The sequence below is a fragment of the Microcebus murinus genome, chromosome 27 (assembly GCF_040939455.1).
Source record: "Microcebus murinus isolate Inina chromosome 27, M.murinus_Inina_mat1.0, whole genome shotgun sequence".
In the NCBI taxonomy this organism is placed as follows: Eukaryota; Metazoa; Chordata; class Mammalia; order Primates; family Cheirogaleidae; genus Microcebus; species Microcebus murinus.
In genome coordinates, this window is record NC_134130.1 from 9,197,955 (window position 1) to 9,213,889 (window position 15,935).

The following is a 15,935-nucleotide window of genomic DNA, read 5'->3' on the forward strand; positions in this document are numbered from 1 at the left end:
ATAAGAAATCAAAGTTAAGATATGGGAGAGTAGAAACCACGTGAGGGCCTCGGCAAGGCAGTGGTGAGTTAGCATTGGTGGACAAGCACTAATTTTCGATTTGACCCTTGGCTGACACTGCATTTTTCATTTTAAACTCTGCTTGGCCTGACATCTCCCTTTCATTTCCTTTGGCTATCTTGCTGCAGTCCAAATATGCACATCAGTCATGAATAAAAGGGACTTTAAATCAGAGCTTCTGCAGCTGATTAATATACATGCAAACCTCACACACATCAACATCTTCTTTTGAAGATAATAAAAGATGATAATGTTTCTACAAGTCTTCACAGTTTAAAAAATACTTAAGATGAAGAATACAAAGCTTAGGGAAGGTAAATGCATCAAAAAATATTACAATAAGAGCTCTTTTCATTTATCCCATCCACATCAAATGCATCATCAATAGTTTGAGGATTTTGAAAGTAATATCTGAGGCCTGCCAGACTATGTAGTATAATCAATACTAAATAACAATAAAATTAATTTCAAAATTAATAAATGATCAAGTTTATGCAATTTCTATTTAGATGTTTTTGAAGATAAAAAGTAGCATATTATTTTTATTGAAGAAAAACTACAAATAATAACAAACTACCTAAATAAACTACAAATAATTACATAGGGTCTCAGTGACTTTTGTTATTATAGAATAATTATGTAACATTTCATAAAAAACTTCAATTAGTGAACGGAAACTTAGCATAGGACTTAATCAATAATAAAACAGGTAACAACTGGTAAAAACCTGAAGTGTGTTATAAGCACAAAGCAGCCTTAAAGTAAGGCTGTAGTCACTTGTACCACACAATAAAGATCAGGCTTTTACTGAGCATTGATTTTATATCAATATCTTCTAGGTACATTAAAAGAGGTATTTTTACTCTAATCTGGCCATTTTAATCTAATTGATATTATAAAATAATGCAAACATGAAAAAAATAACTGTTATTTCTAATTTATTACTCAAACAACTCATTCTTATAATCATTTATTCATCAACTACCATGTTTCCTCAAAAATAAGACAGGGTCTTATATTTATTTTTCCTCAAGAAGACACCTTAGGGCATATTTTCAGGGGATTTTTTTTTTTTTAAGTACAGTACAACAATCTACATTTATTCAAAGATAGTGAAGTCGTCTTCTTCTGGAACATCATCATAACTCTCCAAAGCCCGAATTCCATCCTGAATTTCTTGCGACTCTATTTCCTTTAGAATCATTGGCCCCCAATCTCTCATGGGGCAGATGAGAAGGGCTGCTCATCTTCTTTACCGCTCCACAACGAAATGCATAGGTTGTGCAGATACACTGCGTAGCCACACCCATCACTAGGTCTTATTTTCGGGGTAGGGCTTCTATTGCACAAATGCTTAGAAATCCTGCTAGGGCTTATTTTATGGGTAGGTCTTATTTTCAGGGACACGCGGTATTTATTAAACCCTACTATGTATCTAGCCCTACTAAAATCTTTCTAGTCTTCAAAGCATACAGTTTGAACAAAACAGAGACCCTTTACACTTTTATAATCCAGAGCAAAAAAGCAAACAAATAAATACAATCAATGATAGGTTTTACAAAGCTTTATTGAGGCATGCAATTGTGCGTGTTTGAAGGGTACAATGTGTGCATCTCAATGTACACATGAACCCTCCCCATGATCGAGCTAATGAATTACCGATCACCTTTGGAAGTTTTCTTCTATCCCTTGCCAATCTCTCCTGACCCTCTGCACGCACCCTCTGCCAAGACTATCCCAAGCAACCACCGATCAGCTTTCTGTAATAATAGGTTAGTTTGCAATTTCTACAATTTTGCATACATGTATTCATACAGAATGTACATTTTATCTACATTTTTTTCATTTAGCATAATTATTTTGAGATCCATTCTAGTGTGTCATCATTCCTTTAGATTGCTGAGTGCCACTCCGTGGTATAGATACACTATAATTTGTTCATTCATTCACCTGTTTACAGACATTTGGGCTATTTCTAGTTTGGGGCTATTATAAGTAAAATTGCCGTGAACATTCATGTGCAAGTCTCTGTGTAGATATGTGTTTTTATTTCTCTTGGGAATCTACCTAGGAGTGGAATGGCTGGGACATATGATAGGTTTAAATTTAACTTTCTAAGAAACTACTAAACTGTTTTTCAAAGTCATTACAGCATTTCACATTCCCACCAGCAACATATGAGAGTTCCAATTGTTCCACACCCTTGTCAACACTTAGTATTGTTAATCATTTAAATTTTAGCCAGTCTAGTGAGTCTGTAGTAGTATCTGATTGTGGTGTTGATTTGCAATTTACCTAATGACTAATGACATTAAACATCTGTGAATGTGATTGTTTGCTACTCATATATCTTCTTTAATGAAATGTCTGCTTGGATTTCTTCTTCTTCTTCTTCTTCTTCTTCTTCTTCTTCTTCTTCTTCTTCTTCTTCTTCTTCTTCTTCTTCTCCTTCTTCTTCTTCTTTAGAGACAGAGTCTTGCTCTGTCACACAGGCTAGAGTGCAGTGACATGATCATAGGTCATCGTAACCTCACACTCTTGGCCTTAAGTGGTCCTCCTGCCTCAGCCTCCCAAGTACTTAAAACTACAGATGTGTACTATATGCCTGGCTAATTTTTAAAAACAAATTTTGTAGATACTGGGGTCTTGCTATTGTGCCCAGGCTGCTCTTGAATTTCTTGCCTCAAGCAACCTTCCCTTCTCAGCCTCCCAAAGTTGTAGGATTATAGGTGTGAGCCACCTCACCCAGCCAGTCCATTTTTTTAAATTGAGTCATATGTCTTCTTATTGGGTTTAAGAATTCTTTATATGTTCTAGCTTCAGCACCTTTGCCAGACACGTATTTTTCAAATGCATTTTACCAGTCTACAGCTTTCATTTTCTTAACAGTGAGAAAAGTAAACTTTCTGAAAGGCAAAGGTTTTAATTTGATGAAATTCAATTTTTCTTCTATAGTGTTTGCCTTTTGTGTCATATTTTAAAAATCTTTTTCAAACACAAGGTCACATAGATTTTTCTTCAAAGTTTTGTTCTAGAAGTTTTATAGTCTTAGCTTTAACAGTCAGGTCTATGGTCCATTTCAAGTTAATTTTTGACTGTGAGCTAAGAGTCTAAATAAAGTTTTTGCATACAGGAGTCCCATTTTTTCAGCACCATTTTTTGAAACAAATTATCCTTTCCCCATTGAATGGGCATGGCAGCTGTATCCATATATGCATGGAACATTTTCTGAACTATATAGTCTGCTGAGCTAATCTTTTCATCATGAATAATTATAGTAAAAAGAGTAGAAAATGCAAAGTATGAGGTGTCTGAGAATAGTAGATAAATCAAGAGCTTGCAAGAGTAAGTCCATGTAGAGAGCAATAAGAGATAATACAATACAAAGCCCTTTGGTAAATATTGCATTAGGACATTACCATGAAGACCACTGAAGAGTTTTCAAGAGGAGACGGACACTATATGAAACATCTGCTATACCCCCCTCCATCTTCTCTGCTTCTTCCCCGAAGCTGAATCCACTACTGCAGGCTCAGGCCATAGCAGTTCCAGCTCACTGCCACTATCAGGTTGGCCGGTCCAGCTCCGATGAGCCAGCCTACAGCCTCGGACATCACCAGCATACTCAGGGGCCAGTGAGCTGGGAGTAAACCTGGGGCGATCATAAGGCCACATCCTGTTGGACTGATCCATCAGACTGAGTTTCTGGCTCTGATCTTTCCCTTTTCTTTGTGCCAGGTTACCTGGCCTAAATTCTCGGCCTCCACATTCACCTTACCCCAGCCCATCGCATTTAATCCTGCCCTGAACCCCGACAAGTAACTAGAGGCCCCCAGTCCTCTTCCTCAGTCATGCTAAGCCCTTTGCTTTGTCCAACTATTGGCGTGCAGAAGTTGTCCCCTATGGGCAAGGGATCTGCCAAATAGGAAGATTCTGTGACATGCACCGTGAACCCCTTGACTTCAAAGATTGCAGTTTATTATTGGTTTTTGCTATATCCCAGTAGAAACTGATTCTGTTACTATAATTGCCCATTGACCACCTGAGCTTATAAGCATGGACCAAACTGTGTACATGGGTCAGCTTTCCAAGGCTCAGTTTTATCTAGTGCATTTCCCCTCTCTTTCCTCACTTTTTGACTATCTCTATAGTCTCAGGATGTCTCATACCCATACCCACCCAAATTTAACATTGCCATCATCCCACTATTTGAAAAATCCTTCAATAACTTATAACATGTACTGAATAAAGTCCAAGTAACTTGATCTAAATTCCTGTTTTTCAATAATACGGTCTCAAGCTTCCTTTTTCAATTACCTTTTACTATCCAACAAAGCTGAGGACTGAACTGCCCCCAGAATAGTCCCGAATTCTCCCTACATTTGAGCTTCCACTGACAATTCTTTTTTAATTAGGCATAACCAAATAACTCCCTTCATACTAAAATCATATTCCTATTTCAAGATCCATTTTAAATTCTGCCTTCCCTCCAAAGTGATTGATGTAGGGTACCCTCACTGGGCTGAACTAGGGCAGAATGACAGGCGGAAGAAGCCAAACTGGAAGAAAGTTCCACAAGGAAGGTACAAACAGTAGACTCGGGCCTCTGGAGGGCCAGCCTAAAAGAGCACATCCTTCTTCTTTGTCCAGGAGCCTCTTCTCCTTCAATATCAGACAAAAACAAAGCTGCCAATACAGCTAAAGAGCACTGTTTATATTACCCCAAGTTCCCGTTCTAATTAGTGATGGCAAGATCAGAAGCAGTGCAAATGAAAATGGCATGAAAACACAGCCTGTCGCTTTTAGAAGTGTAAATGAATGCCCCGTGGATTTTTCTTTTCTTTTTTTTTTTTTTTTTTTTTTTTAATTTCATGGGAACAGACAAGGAAATGTCTCCATGAAACTGTCACTTCTCAGGGAAAAGTGTTAATGCTATGTAAATTAAAATGTGAAAGTCTCCTTAAATCAGCAACACCAAGAGTTGTGCATCTGGAAAAACATAGCTCATCAGCCCAGAGCAGAGCCCTCTGCCCAGCCCAGACAGACGTGGCTCTCGCTCAGCTGTTTTAAGGAAAGTTCTCATTGATGCTACGACCATGCAAGCAAGGAGTTTTAACTGACTTGAAAGAGATTTTTCCCTGCTTGGGAACGAGGAGCACTGGGAGAGAGGAAATCAACCCGATTTCTCGCCTTCAGAAAATCTCATAAAAGCTAAAGGAGTATTTAAAAATATAATGCATCTCCTGAAGAAACGTTTGGTCCAATGTGATTCATAAATTTCTCCATTAGACAAAAATGATTTTTAAAAAGTTTGAAATGAACTTTAAAAAAAAATTGGCTATGGATATGAAAAGATAAATTAAGTAGCATATCTATTATTCTTTTTTATATTATTTAAATGTTTCAAAGGCAGTGATATTTCCATTCTTTTTTTTCATTTTTTTACCAGCTTCAGGCAAAAACTTTTCAACCATGTTACTCTCTGGTAACACAGTGAAAATAAATCATCAGTCATAGTGTGTATCATCTTTATGAATTTTAGCTTGGCAGTGGCTAAGAAGAACCTGAGGCTTTCCAACCTGAAAAAGAAATATGAGTCTGTTAAGAATTAATAAACTCAATGAATTGATTTGCTCACAGAAGTATAATTGCTTTAGATGACCAGCTATAACCACTAAAGAAAATTTAAGGAGTGTTTTATATGAAGAAATGAAAATTAAGCTTAAAAACCCCAACTTTTTATTTACTTGGAGTAACATTTGCTATCCAGAGCAATTCGTCATTTTTCAGAAGCACACAACACAGCTTTATTTATTCATTTGTACAGGGAGCTGCCTAATTTGCTGAAAAAACAAAGACACAACAACTTGACCACAAGGAGCACAATCTAACAAGGAAGTCCAACAAATATCAGCTGCGGACAGGGCATGGTGGCTCATGCCTGTAATCCTAGCACTCTGGGAGGCTGAGGCGGGAGGATCACTCAAGGTCAGGAGTTCGAAACTAGCCTGAGCAAGAGCAAGACCCCTGTCTCTACTAAAAAATAGAAAGAAATGAATTGGCCAACTAAAAATATATAGAAAAAATTTTTCAGGCATGGTGGCGCATGCCTATAGTCCCAGCTACTCAGGAGGCTGAGGCAGGAGGATTGCTTGAGCCCAGGAGTTTTAGGTTGCTGTGAGCTAGGCTGACGCTATGGCACTCACTCTAGCCCAGACAGCAGAGTGAGACTCTGTTTCAAAAACAACAACAACAACAACAAAAAAAAACCCACCAAATATCAGCTATCATACAAAATGATGTATGCTGCAGCAAAAGCTATTTACCAATGTACCTCATAACACTATGAAGAAAGGAGAGAGCAAACATTGGGGAAGCTGTGGTGGTGAATGAAATGAGTGAAGAAAATTTCATAGAGAAAAATGACCTTTGAGTTAGATCTTCAAAGATGGGAATTATTGCATTTAGTAGAGAAATGAGGAAAGGTCATTCCAGGCAGTGAGATCAGATTAATTAGAAGTGCCCAAGTTACAGGGACACAAAATAACCTTGCAAGAACTTTAGGCATGTAGTGCTGTGCATCTCAAAGTACGGTCCAGACACAAGCAGAAGGTACCCTGTGAGAGCTTGCTAGAAATGCAGAACCTCAGACCTCACCAGGATCTTCTGAATCAATGTCTGCTTTTTTTTTATTATTATTTATTTTTATTTCAGGATATTATAAAGTTGCAAAGATTTTGGTTGCATTTGATGACTGCCTCACCCAAGCGAGGATTAGAGGCATGCCCTTCCCCTCTACAATGCTCACCGTGTCGATTAGTTATGAGTTTACCACCCCCAACCCCCCAATCCCTGGAGAATATTACTACCGTGTGAGCACCACAGTGTTAATCAGTCAGCACCAACTTGATGGCGAGTACATGTGGAGCCTATTCTTCCAATCTTGTGATACCTCCACTTCGGATAATGGGCTCAAGCTCTATCCAGGAAAATATAAGAGGTGCTAGATCGCCGTTGTTTCTTATAATTGAGTAGTATTCCATTGTATACGTATACCAAATTTTATTTAATCCACTCATGAATTGACGGGCACTTGGGTTGTTTCCACATCCTTGCAATAGCGAGTTGTGCTGCCATAAACATTCGGCTGCAGATGTCTTTATTATAGAATGTCTTTTGCTCTTTGGGGTAGATGCCTAATAGTGGTATTGCTGAATCAAATGGTATTTCTATTTTTAGCTCTTAGTCTCTGCTTTTAACAAGCCTGCCTGGCGAGCTGTAGGCGTGTTAGTTTGAGAAGCTCTAGTCTAGCGCCCATAATACACGGTGGCACAACAATGTGAGAAATGAAGACCGATGACGAATGGACGTCTTGGATAGATGCCATGGAGTTTCTATTGATGAGAAAGACTTTGGGGGTTCTCAAGTGAAGGAATGATATGATCTGTAACTTATAAAGAAAGTTCTAGTGGCAATGTCAAGATATTATTTCATGTAGGGAGAGAATTGGACACGGGCAGATCAGTCATGGGGCTACCACAGCATAAGAATGATAGCTACTATTTATTGAGTGCCTACTGCACACCAGACATCATGGGACAGACCTTATAGTTTATATGTGTTATTGTAATTTTCCCATAACCTCCATTCCACAGATGAGAAACAAGGCAGGAAAGGTTAAAAAAATAAATAAATAAAGCACCCAAAGTCATATGATAAGTAGTTTGCAGGAGAATTCTAATCCAATTCTAATTTCAAAATTTGAGTTCTGCCTCCAAAATACACCCCACGTCCATTCACTTCCCTTCATCTCCACCTTGATTCATCATACCACCATCTTCAGAATTACCAAAATAGACTGCTATCAGCATCTGCTTTTATTTGCTACCACCCATCTTTCATGCAGCAGTTCGAATCATCTTTTAAAAACAGGAATCCTTTACTTATTTAACATCAAACAGAATAAAATCTAATTTTTAGTCATACCCTACAAGTCTCTAATAATTTCGTCTTTGCCTACAGCTGAGATCTCATCTTGTAATATACGGCTTCATCCACCGTATTCTGTCACACTATACATTGAGTAACATTAAGCACTTTTCCTTCTAGGGATTTTGCACTTGTTGTAAGCTTTGCCTAGATCACTCTTGTCTCAAACCCAAGACAGCTTATTAATCTTAGCCAGTTAGGCTCAGCTTTCATCCCATCTCCCCTGCATAACTGTTTTTATGCTAGCTACTAACACCCTCCTCCCTCCTCTTCTAAGGGCATTAGAATATCTTGTTAGCCACGTATATTCAGTGGCTACTTTCACAACTGAGTAAAAATTATCAGCATAATTTTCCATTTTCCATGTTAGAAACAAAATGTCAGGTAGTGGGAGAGTAAGTGGGAAAAGGAGGGACAACAACAATGTATATGAAAACATCTTGCCCTCTCAATTATAATAATCCTCATTTTGGATTAAACCTGAAGGTCCGTGGGTACCTGGCAGCTTGTTCTATTCAAGCTGGCGGAGCAGTTCCTGAGTGAATACAACTCAGTAATCTGCTCTGGTCTAGGATGTAAAGATGACAGATCAAAAAGAATATGCACTAAATTAATGTTAAAACTATCTTTCATACCATTCTGTGACTTAAACGCAGTTTGTATACCTTTCATCTTACCCATTGACACTATGAAATAATCATGGAGCAACCAAACTCTCTATAGGGTTATTCTCACGTCACATATTCTCCTATTTCCTTTACACTTAAAAAATTAAAAAGTCTCATAAACCCACTTCTCTCAAGATGTTACCACATTACCTGCTATCCTCTGTACCAACACTCCTTAAACAACCTCGAAAGTCCACCTAGTCTGACTTTTGCGTGGAGCACTTCATAGAAACAGCTGTCGGCAACTTAGATGAAATTGACCTATATTAATCCTATATAAGATAGGATTAATAATCGATTCACATTGAATAGAAAAAGATTATTGAACTTAAAGACATAAGAATAAAAATTATCCAAAATCAGAGAGGAAAAAAGATTGGAAAAGTTAACAGAGCATTTATCAACTGTGACATGACTACATACAGCGAAATATTCATGTAATCAAGCCTCCAAAAGAGTGTGTGTGGTGGGGGAATATTTGAAGCAGTAATAGCTGAAAATATATGGAATTTGATTAAAACTATAAACCCACAGGTCCAAGAAAGCCGACAAGCTCCAAGAACAAGAAATATGAACAGAAAAAAAAATCTACATCAAGGAATATTAAAATAAAATTTCTTAAAACCAGTGCTAAAAAGAAAATTTTAAAAGCAATCCAAGGGAAGGAAAGACATCATAAAAAGGAAGAAAGATGCGGTGACAGCAGATTTCTCGTAGGAATCTATGCAAGCTGGAAGAAAAGTGGAACAAAATTATTAAAGTACTAAAAGAAAAACACTATAAACTCCAAACTCTTCAAACAGCAAAATATCTTACAAAAAATAAAGTAAAATAAAAACTTGGCCCCACCTCTAACAAAGCACTTATCCTACACAGACTGGCTGCTTCCCATCACAACTGGCAAGTGTTCCACAAGGGACAATTAAGCCAGGGCACATAGGAGCAGCTGTCCTGCCTCTGACAAAGCACCTATCACACCCAGCTTTGCACAGAGCTTGGAGCTCACTCCCTTCTTGCTGTAAAGAAGCAATGAGGGCTTTCATGTAACACAAAGACAAAAGCTGATATTAAGGGGTTTCTCCCTTCTATTGAAATGCTGCATCTCTCTTTGGATTGGTTCAAGAATCAGGATGGGGGAATAGGGATAGATCACCCCAAACTCCAACATCTTGGCAAAGGGACAGGAGTCTGGAGAAATAAGTTGGTAGTGGACCGAGGCAGGTGGAGGGAATGGCGTGGGAAATCACAGCATCTTGATCCAGGGCTGAGGCTGGGCTATGTGGGCTTCCAAACCTGAGTGGGGCACGGAATCTGGCAGGCTCTTTGGGACCCTTTTAGCTGCTTTGGCTGACCTTGCAGGTATGGCTGAGACAGAAACTAGGTGTTTTTAGGCATTGCTGGGTGGAATATTTGCAGCTTTCGTTGTGTCTCTGAGCTAAGTCTTTAGGTTGCCAATTCAAAATCCACAGGTAAACCTGTGGCAGGACCTTCAGCTGTAGGGGCTAGCTGGGCCATGTCCATGTAATATCACTTGCTCTAGGGCCCTCTGGCATACAGCAACTGTTACAGAGTTCCTCTCACCTGTCAAGCACTGGGCCAGGTCCTGGACATAGACTGGTGACAATGGCAGGCTCAGACCCTTCCTCCTTGGGACTTACAGCGTAGTGAGGGAGACAGACTTTAGTCAACTGACTGTGCAAATAAATAATTAACTTATTAACCACAATGAGTACAACGAATGGAAATCCAAGGTGGCAGAGATGGGAGTGCACAATAAAGGGACCTGATCTATTCTGGGAAAGCAGCAGAAAGCAAAGAATGATTTCGTTGGGGCCTGAAATATATCAGACAGCCACATCCTCCAGTGCTGCTATTTGACCTGTGAGCAAAGACATCATTGTTTTTGCCATTCACAAAAAGAGGTCCCATATTGGAAATAACCGGACTTCATTTATGAAAGAAAAGGGCTTTTAAAGAGTTTTTATAATCAGTTATTTGTCAAGACATGTTGTACAAATGTTTACAAAGAAAGGAAACACGATCAAAAGCAATGTGTGGGAATATTCTAAATTATTTTTAATAATGTCTGACATATTATATGAGTGTCATAAAAGGAAATGTGCATTTTGGCTTCAGTTTCTGGCATAAACATTTACCACTGAAACAAACATTTTCTTTTGAAAATCAATATTTTGGTTCTCAGGGCTCAAGCAAAGGTTTTGTTTGGAAATTACTTTCTTTTGTACTTACAGAGAGGACAGAAATCCAGAACAGTGGAGCACCATGCCAAAACCATTGATCAAATCTATTTTTTTCCCTATGCTGCTCAACTCTACTTAGTTCATACGCATAAAGTTATCTCCAAAAAGATGAAAAGCAAAGGCTTTTAAAGCTAATCCATATAATAATAAACATTAATGCCAATTTATTTAATAATTAAGAAATTAGGATCTGAGGCTTAAGCAGTGCTTGAATATTTTAGAAAATATTTAATGAAATATTAACTTTCATGAAAATTAAACTGTTAAAATACCCTTTAGAATGTTTGGGATTTTTTATTATGATTATAATACCATAATTTATTTTTTAAGGCAAGAGTTAGATTCCTTTTAGAAATCTTCCTTGAGAAACGGACTAGATTCAAAAGCCTTAAAAGTTTATTGATGTGGTTTCAGATTTCATGATACAAATAATCTGTAACAAACTATCACTTACTGAGATTTGGTATAATATGAAAGATGAATAACTGTAACGACCTTGAAAAAATTATTAAAATGCTCCTTCCTTTTCTAATTACATATTTATTGTGAAGCCATATTTTCTTCATATGCTTCAACCAAAATACCACATTGCAATCAATTGAATGCAGAAGCAGATAAGAAAATCCAGCTATCTTCAATTAAAACATTAAAGACATTTATGAAAATGTAAAAATCGCTACTCCTCTCACTATACGTACATATATTTTTGTTTGTTTTTTCAGAAAAAAATTTGATTTGTAAGAATGTTTTAATATAGAAAGTTACTAAGCTGTAGGTTGTTTATTTACTCTGTTGATTGTTTCCTTGGTTGTGCAGAAACATTTTAATTTAATCAAGTTCCATTTATTTATTTTGTTGTTGCTGTGATTGTCACTGGGGTCTTCTTCATAAATTCTTTGCCTAGGCTAATATTTAGAAGAGTTTTCCCAACATTTTCTTCTATCAATCTTATGGTTACATGCCTTATATTTATGTTTTTTATCCAGCTTTAATTAAGTTTTGTGAATGGTAAGAGATATGGATCCTGTTTTATTCTTCTGCATGTGGCTATCTGATTGTCTCAGCACCATTTATTGATTAGGGCTTCCTTCTCCTAGTGTATATTGTTGTCTACTTTGTCAAAGATCAGTTGGCTATGTGTAGATGGTTTTATATCTGGGTTCTCTGTTCTGTTCCATTGGTCTATGTCTCTATTTTTGTGCCAATCCCATGCTGTTTTGGTTACTATAGGTTTGTAGTATAGTTTGAAGTCTGGTAAGGTGATGCTTCCAGATTTGTTTTTTTTGCTTAAGATTGCTTTGACTATTTGAGCTCTTTTCTGGCTCCAGATGAAACATAGAATTATTTTTTTCTAGATCTGTGAGATATGATATTGGTATTTTGATGGGGATTACATTGAATCTATAAATCACATTGGATAGTATGGACATTGTAACAATGTCAAAATGAGCATAATATGTTTTCCTATTTGTTTGTGTCATCTGCAATTTCTTTCCTCAGTGTTTCATAGGTCTTTCTGTAAAGGTCTTTCGCCTCCTTGATTAAGTATATTCCTAGGTATTTTATTTTATTTGTGGCTATTGTGAATGGTATTGAGTCTTTGATTTGACTCTCAGCTTGACTGTTGTTGGTATATAGGAATGCTTCTGATTTGTGTACATTGATTTTGTAAACTGATACATTGCTGAATTTATTTATCAATTCCAGGAGTCTCTTGGTGGAATCCTTGGGATTTTCTAGGTATAAAATCATATCATCAGCAAAAAGCCATAGTTGGACCTCCTCTTTCCTGATTTGGATAGCCTTTCTTTCTTTCTCTTACCTGGTTGCTCTGGCTAGGACTTCCAGCACTATGTTGAATAGAAGTGCTGACACTGGGTACTCTTGTCCTGTTCCAGTTCTTAGTGGCAATGCTTTCAACTTTTCCCCATTCACTACTGTAGTTGACTATGGTATCATTGTGACTTTTGGTATCGTTGTATTACCAAGAATGTCTGCATTTTTAAAATCTTGTGTGAACATATAATTATCTCAATGAATCTCTATTTTATCTACCAATTTAGCATTAAAATTTCACTTTAAAAAGTACTATAATCCTAGTGGGTTTGTCATATACAGCTTTTATAAGTTTGAGCTATGTTCCTTCTATGCCTAGTTTGTTGAGGGTTTTTATCATGAAAGGGTGCTGACTTTTGTTGAATACTTTTTCTGCATCTGTTGAGATGATCATATGGTCTTTGTTTTTGCTTGTTTATTTGGTGAATCACATTTATTGATTACATTATGTATGTCAACATGTAATGTTTTTACTCTTTTTGTTAATCAATGAATTAATAAATGTTTTAAATTTCTCAGTTTTAATTTCTAATGTGATAAATACTGACAGATATAACAAAGCTCTTTAGTGGTCTTCAATAATTTTTAATAGTAGAAAGGGTTCCTGAGATCCTGGATATGTACAACTTCTGTTTACCATATTTACTGGTTGTTATCTTGGATCATTCTTTAGATGTTTAAGCATAACATACTCCTTATAGTTTATAATTATTGCATTGTAACTTTCACTGAGTGGTTTATATCAATACCATAGCCTAATTTAAATTTAGAATGCCAAGAACAGGTTAGTTAGTTGTCTTTTCAGGTTTTATAGAAATTCAAGTGGCCAGGAAAAATTGTTGTTAATTTTTATTATAAAATTATTGCCAAATAATATATTACTTGGATTATAATATATATGTTTTTGGGATGATGGGATTATAATATATACATTTTTTGAAACTGAAAATTGCTATGTTTTTCCCAATTGTAAAATAATCATAAAAATGTAAACCTGTATAATTCAATAAAGAAGATTCTACAAATCAACCAAATATATCCACTGCTCAATAGAGCTGTTAACATATTGGTATATTTTCTTTCAGACTTGTTTTTTTCATATTATAGGTGTGTGTGTTTGGGGGTATGTGTAAGAAAATAAAACATGTAAAAATTTAGCTACGAGAGCACCATGGTAAGAAAAAAATTTAGTTTGGAAATCTCTAGATTCTGAAAATCACTGGAATCTAAGCAAGAAAGCCATTCTATAAACCTAAGTGTTAATTTCATTAAATGAAATGTAAACTGCCTACATGCTATAACAACTTAATTTAGTTTTAAATGTAAAATGTGGCTGAGTAACTGATCTGAACAGCAAACTGTTTTCCAGTTAAAAACTGCAAGAAGGTTAAAATGTCATTCTAGTTATATTAAAATGCTGTTACAAATTAGAATAAACAAAAGTCAATTGTCACAGTGCTTTTGGTATCGTTGTATTACCAAGAATGTCTGCATTTTAAAAATCTTGTATGAACATATAATTATCTCAATGAATCTCTATTTTATCTATCAATTTAGCATTAAAATTTCACTTTCAAAAGTACTGTAATCCTATACATTTACCAGTATTTAAGTTGTGTGAAAAGGTAAGAAGTAGTCAGCATCAAATGTTTCTTAAATTAGAGATCATCTATTTTTAACATTTCCTCTTATCTGCCTTCATTATGGAAAATGTTAATTTTCCACGCAATTTAAATAACTTTTAGAAGGGGACAAAAATTGACAGCACTGACCATTATGCAATAAAATTGAAATGATAAACTCCAAAATATGCTGGTGAATGCCTTTTTTCTCCCCTACCTAGCGAATGTTTCAACTTGATGTTTTTGATTATGTGATATGCAGTCCTAAAAAACAAAACAGGTACTTATGTAGCCTCCTGAATTATTTTATGTATTACTTCAGGTATCACTGACAAGGCCCAATAATCATATTTTGAGCAAAGTTTATCTAAAATAATTTGTTGAGGCTTTAGAGATTTTTAAAGTTATAACATATTAAAAATTATTTCACTATATTTCAGTATTTCTTAGATTAAAGGAGTTGTGAGCAAAATAAAGTCAATCCTTGGTTTTGACTTAATATACACCATTTATAAACACTAATTTTAAAATTATTTCTTCCTGACTTCTAAGTTGCCTCACACACTGCCCATTTATATATGGTACAAACATGAACTGAAAAGGCATCAGGAATGAAGAAAGGGACGTATAAATAGTGTGAAGGTAGTCCAAGCAATAAATGAGAATCATACTAACTAACTTGTTCTTATACTTTCAGTGTAAATGATGCTAATCTAATTATTATTGTTATTAAGGAACATAATAAATATGAAGAGCACCTACTCAAAACCCGTATATTAGATTTCATCAAAATCACAGTTTAATTAAAAGGCACAATTATTTTTTACTTCAAAAAGTTCCATTTATATACATATAGATGTTCTCATAGGCTGTATAAAGTCCCTACCATGTTCATTTCAACAGGGATGTGTATAGCACTTACTTGAGTTCACAAAGTGTGGGCATAAAACAATCCACACAAGCTTTTTATAAGGTTTAAAAGAGTTCTGATCACCCATGCCAACCGCAGTCTTCTCTCAACACAAAACTTCTTTTGAAACCAAGCATTCATTTGCTAAAACAAGGCATCTGCTGTTAAGGAGATTGATTATCCTGGGCCCTGACCTAATTGGGAGATTAGATATGGTTCTCTACTGTGGATGGCATGGTTTCTAGAGGGGAAAAAAAATGAGACCAAAAAAAGAGCAAACTTCTCTGGAACTCCAGTGTACTTTTATTTAATTCTAATTTTGTTTACATAGAAACAAACAGAATTACAAATGTCAGGTTGGTGAAACGAGTGTGTTATGAATCACAAATTCATTGAGTATACAAGGTCATTTCTTTAATAACAAGTACAAATTCACTCTTAACCACATGAACCAAACATTACCAAAGAAATGACTTTGTCACATCCCACTGAGTTAAGATGGCTATATGATAGATACGTGCACACACACACACACACACACACACACACACACACACATCTGGCCTTTCGCTAATGCTATCATTTGAGT